The sequence below is a fragment of the Aethalodelphis obliquidens genome, unplaced genomic scaffold (assembly GCF_003676395.1).
Source record: "Aethalodelphis obliquidens isolate GAN/ISIS:26980383/991018 unplaced genomic scaffold, ASM367639v1 scaffold12, whole genome shotgun sequence".
NCBI classification, from domain to species: domain Eukaryota; kingdom Metazoa; phylum Chordata; class Mammalia; order Artiodactyla; family Delphinidae; genus Aethalodelphis; species Aethalodelphis obliquidens.
In genome coordinates this window covers 8508162-8518545 of record NW_020837956.1, presented here as the reverse complement: position 1 = coordinate 8518545, position 10384 = coordinate 8508162, and the positions used below count along the sequence as shown (strand labels likewise).

Below are 10384 nucleotides of genomic sequence, written 5' to 3'. Positions count from 1 at the left end.
CAGGGAGATCAGCTCGGTGCTTTGTGACCACCTAGAGGGGTGGGATAGGGAGGGTGGGAGGGAGATACAAGAGGGAGGAGATATGGGGATATATGTATATGTATAGGGGATTCACTCTGTTATAAAGCAGAAACTAAAACACCATTGTAAAGCAATTATACTCCAATAAAGATGTTAAAAATATATATATAGATAGATAGGCACAAATCCTTAGGTTACATGATGCCTACCTCTCAATAAAGCTGTTTCATGATTTTAAAAAAAAAAAAGAAGAGAAAAAAATCATTTCCTGGGTTGTACTGTGATTTATCTGGTATTTTCCACAATCCCAATCCCGTATGCAATGATTTTGTCAATATCACCAATTATAACCTTGCCTCTAAACCTCACTGGACACTTCCTAGGTATCCCAGGTGCCTTAGCCTCTCAACAGTTGGCCCGCTGTTGACCACAGCCTCCTCAAAATTTTCTTGGTTCCGTTGACTACTTACTCTCTTGGTTTCATTATGGACATTGTAAGAAGTTATGCCTATTTGGGTTCCAATTAATTGACCTTTAAATTCTTAATTTAATGCCAACATTTGTTTTGTTCTTCAGAAGGCTTATCGTAAGAAATTTCTTTGAGTGCCTATTTTGTAAATTTTAAAAGTGTCGTTTTCTCTGTAAGTAAAATTGTAAATAGTTTTTTGGTGATTAATTTATGTTATTAAGTTTTCTTTTTTGTCAGTGAATGAATATTCACAGAGGAATTATAGAGGAATTCACAGAGGAATATTATTTCAGAATTGCTGTTTTATTTGTGGTTTCTTATTCTCCTTCTCCTTCTCCTCCTTCTTCTTCTTCTTCTTTTTTGTCTTCCATAATTTGTATCTGTCTTAAATCCTTTGACAGATCTCAGAGATGGAATGATTCAGATGTGTTTCATACAGTGGAAAGAGGATAAGCATGCCAAATTTACTCATGGTTTCCCAGTAAATAAAGTCAACACCAAAATGGGAATAACACTTTTCATGATATTTTCTGTTATTTTCCACTATGAAATATTTTTCTCTGGATTAAAAATTATTTTTGGTACCCACCCATGTTTTAATAAAAATACCAAATATTGATTTATTATGTACTAAGCACTTTACAGATATGATTTATTTAGCTCTTATAACAATCTATGAATTAATAAGTTTTATTGTTCCCATTTTACAGATTAGGAAAATGATGCTTACCATGTGCCAGGCAATGTTCTAAGTGCTTTATGTATATCAACTTTTTTTTTTTAATTATTTTTGGCTGTGTTGGGTCTTCAGTGCTGTCCGCAGGTTTTCTCTAGTTGCCTCTTCATTGCAGTGTGCGGGCTTCTCATTGTGGTGGCTTCTCTCATTGCGGAGCACAGGCTCTAGGCACGTGGGCTTCAGTAGTTGTGGCATGTGGGCTCAGTATTTGTGGCTTGGGCTCTAGAGTGCAGGCTCAGTAGGTGTGGCGTGCGGGCTTAGTTGGTCCGCGGCATGTGGGATCTTCCCGGACCAGGGCTCGAACCCGTGTCCCCTGCATTGGCAGGCGGATTCTTAACCACTGCGCCACCAGGGAAGCCCATATATTAACTTTTTAATCCTTATAACAGCCCTATGAGGTAGCTATTAATATTATTCATATTTACACAGGAGGAAACTAAGGCACATAAAAGTTATTTATTTACCTTGCCTGAGTTCATGCTGAAATGTAAGTGGTGGAGCCAAGATTTGAAAATAGGCATTTTGTTTTTAGAGCTTGAATGCTTATCTGTCACCCTATATGGCATCTCTAATACAGTTTTGTTACCACATTCTTTGCTTTCTCTGATATTCTTACCTACTCACCTATTCTGTCTTCTCTGTTCAGCCACACAGCATGTAACTCCATCTCTGCTTGGCAGCACACGTCTGCATAAGTTAGGATGCATTTATGGATGTAGTAATAACAGTTTACATAATATTACGTATTTTTCAAAGCAAACCCTCTTGCATTGCTTCTGCGTGCCAACACGACTTGAGTCACTTGTTGCGTTCTAGAGGATAGTCTGGTCCCATCTGTAACCTTTAGTTTTGTGTGAGAACCAGTCTGCCCTGAGGCTTCTTCCTAATAGTTCTCCATACCTTCCCTCCAGATGGTTGCAGGCCTAAGTCTGAAGATTCTTGAGGGAATATTAATTTGATTCCTCAGCTCTTTGCCAGAAATTCTGTCCAACTTTTCCTTTCTGCTACAGTTCTTGTTCTTAGTTCTGTTTTCTTGGCACTGATTTGAGGCATCTAACACTAGGTGCTTAACTATGGTTCCTAAGCCTTGACTACAACCATTAGCTAGTTTCAACCCTACAGTAACTCTATGACATAACTATTATTACCCACAATCTACAGATGCTGACATTAAGACTGAGAGCATTTGAGTAGTAGGCCCAATATTACACAGCTAGCAAATAGCAGAGTTGGCATGAAACCTTAGATCTTTCATGCTTTTTTTGTGATGCAGCTAAAAGAGTGCATGGCACATAGAAGTAACTCATTATTATTTTCCTGTATCCTTCTGATTGGACACACTGGTTAAGTGTACAAGGAGATGACTTAAACTAATGTAATTATAGATTGATGGGAGACATCTTTCTGAATTTTTTTAGGAAAAATGTATGAGAGGATCTCAGAGTGTTTTTATAATTCAAGATGGATTTCAATCATATATACATTGTATAGTTTTGGAGATGGATTAGGAGAATACATGGGATTTTTTTAAAACTATTTTTTTCACCTATTTGTTTTTTCCATTACAATTTCCAAGTAACTTCAAATATTGAAGCTTGTGAAGAAAAAGGCCTTATTGAAGTCTTGGGCAGGTCCTGCTGTAAGTGGGAGAGGTCTTTAGAGGAATTTAAGGAATGGTGTTGGAAATATCTCTAGTATGCCAAACATAAACGCTTTAGAGAAGCTGAGATTTAAGTAATTTTCCTACTTTACCGTATTACTAGTTCATTTTTGGAGTCAGGGAGGGAAAGGGAAAGTTTCTTTTTCAGTTGAAGTGAATGTTATTTCCTACAGGTTAGATTTTCAGTGAAAAGGAAAAGGTGAAAAATATGAATTTTCCCTTTGGGCATCAGCATGGACCACATAACCTAATGCTGCCTTTACCTGATACAGCATTTCTGTCTGGCAGTTCCTGCCACTTGACCTTCCTCTTGTGAATATGATTCCCCTGAGGTGGTCTAGGATTCTCGTCTAAGAATAAGGAGTATCTGGATAGCATTGTATTTGCTTTCATGTAACAGTCCAGTCACCACTGTGATTGCCCTATTTAAACCACACATGCCCTGTTACTCTTTTGCCCCACCTAATATTTCACAGTGCCCAGTGAAAATTATACATATACTAATAATGAGATTTTTCAGGCTAATTTAAATTTCATTTTTGGGCTATTGACTGAGGATATTATTTTTAATAACAAAATTTTTAAATGGTTATAACGTCTTTCATGGGTTCTATGGGGAAAAGTCAAGAAGAGAGATACTTAATGAGGAATTTCTGTCCACATCAATGAGTTTGAAGGTTCTAAAGTATTCTGCCTGTAGTAACCAATTCATTAAATAAGTTTATCTGTATACAATGCATGGAACAATGAGATCACTGAGTGTTATGTATGGTGGTGTTATGTATGTATGTGTTTCTGTGTGTGTGTGTGTGTGTGTAAAATCTGGACCAGTGGCAGATTTCCCTCTGCCACTTGCTGCTGTGTTCACACTGGCTACAGAGGGCACTTTCACTCTGGTAAATCAAAGCACCAGGCTTAGAATTTGCTTCTTCATTTTATTATTGTATTAGTGGCCTGTTCATAAAAGACTTATTTTTGTCCAAAGCCTGATATGGATCATTTCAGGTTTCTTTTACTGACTTAGTATGGATTGGCTGTGGAATTGACCCAAGCTTTACATTACAGTCTACATTGTGAAAGTAAAAACTTAATGGGTATTTCCCGCATTGCTTTTTTTTCACTTTTAGTATTTTGCAAAGTTATTGCCCAGTTTGAATGATTATAAAAACAATCACTCGAAAAACAAAGTATTGCTTTTCATCCTATGCTTATATTTAAACTGATTTTTTTAAATTAATTTATTTTTGGCCGCATTGGGTTTTTGTTGCTGTGCACGGACTTTCTCGTTGTGGTGAGCGGGGGCTACTCTTTTGTTGCGGTGTGTGGGCTTCTCATTGAGGTGACTTCTCTTGTTGCAGAGCACAGGCTCTAGGCACGTGGGCTCAGTAGTTGTGGCTCGCAGGCTCTAGAGTGCAGGCTTAGTAGTTGTGGCACATGGGCTTAGTTGCTCTGCGGCATGTGGAATCTTCCTGGACCAGGGATTGAACCTGTGGCCCCTGCATTGGCAGGCGGATTCTTAACCACTGTGCCACCAGGGAAGTCCCTAAACTGATTTTAAAGTGTTCTAAACTTTATTGGATATACTTAATGTGTATTTACATTTATGCAGTGTGAAATGTTTGGTATTTATGATGTTTAACATAGATTGTGAAAATTTAGTGATTTTGTTTTATCAAAATGTATCTTTGCTTTTAAATAATTATTTGGAAAGAGTTGAAACCTTCATCCATTCATTCATTATTTTTTCCTTTCTTTTATTTGTTCAACACACATTTATTGAGTTTCTGTTATGGGGCATTCGTGATCCCTGCCACAACCAATGTTACGTAAGTAAATAATAAACCCCAAATCTGGGGAGAGACTACTTAGGTAGAATTTGGTTAGAATCTCAAATTCTAAATTTAGCCTCTCTTGGTCATACCTGTGTTCCTGTGTTTCCTTCTGCAATAGGTTTCTTGAGAACATGCAACTTAAAGTTGTTCCTATTATGAATGTTAATGATTTTAAGTTACCAATAAAAGATTCCTAGGCCAAAAGAATAGCATACAAGGGACAAAAATAAAGACAAATGCTTTCCAGCCAAAGATTTTGTGGTTTCACGTATTTGGGACTGATCTTCATATGGTTCTGTAGAGCTATACGCTGTGTGTGGAGTTTATAAATACCAAAGCTGCTGTGGTTCAACTAAAAGAGCAGTAGGGAATCTGAACGTGAAGACTCACATCCCAGCCATGTCACTGTCTTTATAATGGGAATAATGATTTCTGTCTTATGACGTGACTGTGAAATAATGTATTTGAAAATTCCTGGTTCCTGAACACATTCTAATTTTTTAAAAGTTCTCTTCCCTGAATTATTTTTCTTTCCTCTGAGATTATTTTCCACTTTTATGTTTGTTTGTTTGTTTGTTTTCAGGTTGCAAGCTTTTCTCAAATGTCTGATGATCTTTGGTGGTCCATTTATATTTAAGAATGAGATATCTGGAAAGCTGACCAACAATTGTGTATAAATAGTCAGTGCTGGTCAACTGTCAATGTTTGCTTTAGAATGAGTGGGTGGGAGACTGCTTATTACACCATGAGCCCATAAATGCCACAGTTGTTGGACTAGAGCCCTCCAAGTAATTTATTCAGCATTATAAGAGAAGAACATTTCAGTTTTTTAACAGGAAGTAAATGCTTAGCTGCTGCACATTCGGCACACGGGGATAAGTGAGAAGGTTTCAGGGAGTTAGTTGACTCTAAGGGCCACGTGTTTTCCATTAATACCCACTATTCCCAGCCCCACACTCACTTCCCCTTGTAGGTCTTTACAGGGTTGTGCAGGGCATTCAGCTCCCAGGGGAGAAGTTCAGGACCCTCCAATCTTTATTCTAGGCTGTGGTTTCTGTCACTCTGCTTCACCATAAACAAGAGAATTAAGTGAAATATGTATATTTAATGGTGAACTTGTCCTCCCCTCCCAGCCTTCTTCTCCTACATGGTTCCTAAAATGCTGACAGCCAATTCTACAGGAGGAGATTGAAAGTCTTTGGGCAATCTTATCAGCCCAGGTGGAAAGAGGTAATAATGCTGACATCAGTGGTTCTTCAACAGAAAGTCTAGTCAGATCACCTAATACTAAAGTTCATGATCAGCAAGCCCCATATATGTGTAAAAGCTTCTAGTCAGCTTTTTAGTTCCTTACCTTTAAACATCAGTGGGCATCTCATGAATGACCAGACATCTGATGAAGGCCTCTAACATGGAAGATAGAGAACAACCAATCAGAAAAAACCAATATCGCCTATGCAGGGAAAAAAGAAACAAAACAAATAAAATCCTATCATTTAATATTCCCAGAGAGAAAAGGTATTGCATTCATGAAACAAGGAATATTCAGGAAATAAAAAGAACCCTCAAAAAATTAAAATCATGATAGAAGAAATAGTCAATTTAATAAAGAGTTTGGGATATAAACTTAAGGTAAGTTCCTGGGAAGTAGAGAAAGATGTTGAAGAGATGGAACACAGGAGAGAAAAGAGAAATTTAGAGGACCAGTCCACTATGTCCAAGCTCTGGATAAAGGAAATCTAGAGGGGAGAATATCAGTGAAATGATGAACGGAGGTTTCCCAGGATTGAAGGATGCAAGATTCCAGATTGAGAGGGTCTACCAAGTGCCTTGCGCAACAGATAAAAATAGTTCCACCCCAAGGCACATCATCATGAAAGTTCAGAATATATAGACCAAAGAAAAGATTCTGCAAGCCTTCCAAGAGAAAAAACATGTCACATACAAAGGATCAGGAATTAGAATGGCTTGGACTTTTCAAAAGCAACGCTAGAAGTTAGGAGATAATGAAAAAATGCATTCAAAATTCTGAAGGAAAGTGACATCAAACTCAGAATTCTGTACTGAGGCCAGTTATGAATTTTATCTGAAGGTAGAATAAAGAGATTTTTAAGACATGCAGGGTCTGGTAACCTTTCTGAGGAATCTCCAGAAGGATATGCTCCATTAAAAGGAAGAAGTAAACCAAAAAAGAGGAAGGCATAAGATATAGTAAATAGGAGATTCAATGTGGGAGGAAGTTGAAGGGCCTTCCCAAGAAGACAGCAGTGCCCAGGCAGAAAGAGGAGCCAGTCTGTATTGACACAGGTCAGAGGCTTTAGGAGCTGCTTCAGGAAGATGAAATTGGTGGAAAATTAGATGTGAATGAGCATCCTGAGAGATGATTTAGACAGTGGTGTGAATTTGGAGTTGAACTATTAAGTTCATAGAAAGCTAAGTAAATAAAAGAACAAGACACTAGGGAAAAACGTTATGTAGCAAAGGAAAAAGTAACCATAGTGTACTACATGGTTCCTCTTTGACTATCATACATAGTCACAATAATACTAATGAAGAACAGCAATTTAACCAAGGGTAAGATATAAACGTATTGGAAGAACGGGAGTGTACCTGTGTTGATGGCAAGGAGATCAAAGAGCTAAATCTTCATTCTCCATGCAGGAAGTAAGTAGGAAATCACTAAACTGAAGAAGTCAACAGAAATAGAAGCATGTTATTTAGAACACTTAAGGAAATAATAAGAGCATTGACCAAAAGAGTACAATTATTTTATTAAAAAATCTTATGAAACTGGTTGACACAATGTGTATTTATGGCTTTGATCAACATAAAAAGAACAAAAATCAAATTGTGAAATAGATGGACTTATTCAGTCTTTTGGAAGGAGATCTTCTTAATAGGATGTTTCCATGGAAATCACTTTCTAAACAAAATAATTTATTTTGTGTTTTCAGAGTATATCAAAAAGAATCAAACCTTCTGGGTTATATACTTTGGGTTTGTTTTGTTTTGTTTTGAAGTATAGTTGATTTACAATATTGTGTTAGTTTCAGGTGTGCAGCAAAGTGCTTCTGTTATATATATATGTGTGTGTCTGTGTATGTATATACAGAATATATATATATATATATATATTCTTTTTCAGATTCTTTTCCATTATAGGTTATTACAAATATTGAATATTGTTCGCTGTGTCATACAGTAAATCCTTGTTGCTTATCTATTTTATATATAGTAGTGTCTATCTGTTAATCCCATAGTCCTGATTTATCTCCCCCCCATTCCCTTTCCCCTTTGGTAACCATAAGTTTGTTTTCTCTGTCTGTGTGTCTGTTTCTGTTTTGTAAATAGATTCATTTGTATTAGTTTTTAGATTCCACATGTAAGTGCTATCATAATATTTGTCTTTCTCTGACTTCACTTAGTATGATAATCTCTAGGTCCATCCATATTGCTGCAAATGGCAATACTTCATTCTATTTTTATAGCTGAGTAATGTTCCTATATATATATGTGTGTGTGTGTGTATGTGTGTATACATACACACATACACACACACACACACACACACACACACACAGCCCACGTCGTCTTTATCCATTCATCTGTTGATGAACACTTAGGTTGCTTCCATATCTTGGCTATTGTAAATAGTGCTTCAGTGAACATTGGGATACATGTATCTTTTCAGATTAGAGTTTTCATCTTTTCCAGATATATGTCCAGGAGTGGGATTGCTGGATCATATGGTAGCTCTATTTTTAGTTTTTTAAGGAATCTCCATACTGTTTTCCATAGTGGTTGTACCAATTTACATTCCCATGAACAGTGTAGGAGGGTTCCCTCTTCTCTACACCCTCTCCAGCATTTATTTGTAGGGTTTTTGATGATAGCCATTCTGACTGGTGATAACTCATTATGGTTTTGATTTGCATTTCTCTAATAATTAGCAGTGTTTTCTTTCCTTTTATTAACTTTGGACTTTGTTTGTTCCTCTTTTTCTAGTTCCTTGAGGTGTAGGTTGTTTATTTGAGACTTTTCTTGTTTATTGAAGTAGACATTTATTGCTGTGAACAACCCTCGTAGAATTGCTTTTGTGGCATCCCATGGATTTTGGTATGTTACATGTCCATTTTCATTTACTCCAGGTATTTTTTTATTTCTCTTTTAATTTTTTTTCTTTGGCCCATTTGGTTTTCAGTAGCATGTTGTTTAATCTCCACATATTTGTGAATTTTTTCAGTCTTCATGTAGTCAATTTCTGTTTTCATATTATTGTGGTCAGAAGAGATGCTTGATGGGATTTCAACCCTCTTAAATTTATTAAGACTGATTTTATCACCTAACGTATGGCTTCTTTAAATGTATCTGAAATCACAATAAATGTATTATTTCTATATATCATATTGATGAAGTTTTCATTATCTCCCTGTTCCCATGCTTTTTTTCCTCTCTGATGCTTTGGAAGCTATGGACTGAATTTCTGTTCTTTTAAGTGATTGTCCTTAACTCTTTTTTAAAAAAAGGCCAGCAAAAATACTTTATATTGTAACAATAAAACTTGAAACAGAATGTATCAAGGAAACATTAGGGAGGTGGTGATAATTACAAAAAAAAAAAAAACTCTATATAAGGTGGCAATGTGGTAGGGAGTTGGTGAAGGAAAGGATGGAAACAAATAGCAATGGAGAGCTGAGCATCAAAACAGGAACTGCTGAAACTGTTAGGATGGCCAGCACTGATTTTTCTTTAGAGAGCACTCTTTAGAGAATGAGCATTTTCTAGAACTTAAAAAACAGCACCTTCAATTTAAGCTTTCAGTCAAGCTCTTGGAATTTAGGTAATTATTTAGCATTGAAGATGCTAGAAGATGTTAAATGTGTAAGTCCAGTATAAGCCATAAAATGGGAGAATGTCAGGCAACCAGAAAGACTTCAATTGCCCCATCTTTCCTAAAGAGAACTAGTGGTTTTTCCAACATAATCATGAAACTGCCTACTTTGAAAGCCTGAAGTGGTGTGGGGATACGTTGGGATAGGGTGTGATGGAATCACATTTTGGGTAGAAATATTAATACAACTGAAGGAAATCTTTCACCTTGGAGAATAATTTAGCCCTCAGCAACTCCTGAGTCTGCCATGGCTTTGCAACAGTAGCAGACTTTTAATTTGTAATATATATAAATGTGTTTTCATAAAAAGAAAAAATATAAGTATAAATATGTTTTAAAGGCTAGACCCAAAATGGCACGATGTCACTTCCACTGCATTCTGTGTGTTAAGGCAGGTCACAAAGCCATCACAGAGTCAAGAAAAGGGACAGGAGACCTCATCTCTCAGTGAGAGAAGTGACATGTACTTACAGGGAGGAAAGGAATTGATGGTGGCCATTTTGGGTGGCTGTCTAACCCTAATCAGTCACTTTAATTCACTCAGACTCTTGCATTCCAACTTGTGTCCTTGCTTCCTCACATTACAGCTGAACTCATGAAAGTCACTAATGACCTCTTAACTAGCATATATTTACATATATTATTCAATCATACTACATTTCATTTACATGTGTCTTTCAGTATGTCATTTACATATTTTTAAAAACTTTTTATTAAAGAAGTTTTCAAACATACAAAAGTGAGCAGAATATTATAATGGACCCCAGGTACACAT

General features: G+C 36.5%; 1 protein-coding gene across 7 annotated transcripts in view; it reads left to right on the top strand.

Annotated features, from left to right (window-relative positions):
• PLEKHH2 (pleckstrin homology, MyTH4 and FERM domain containing H2) overlaps positions 1 to 10384 on the top strand; it is a 107833-nt gene that overhangs the window by 7716 nt on the left and 89733 nt on the right. The gene's annotated exons all lie outside the window — the stretch shown is intronic.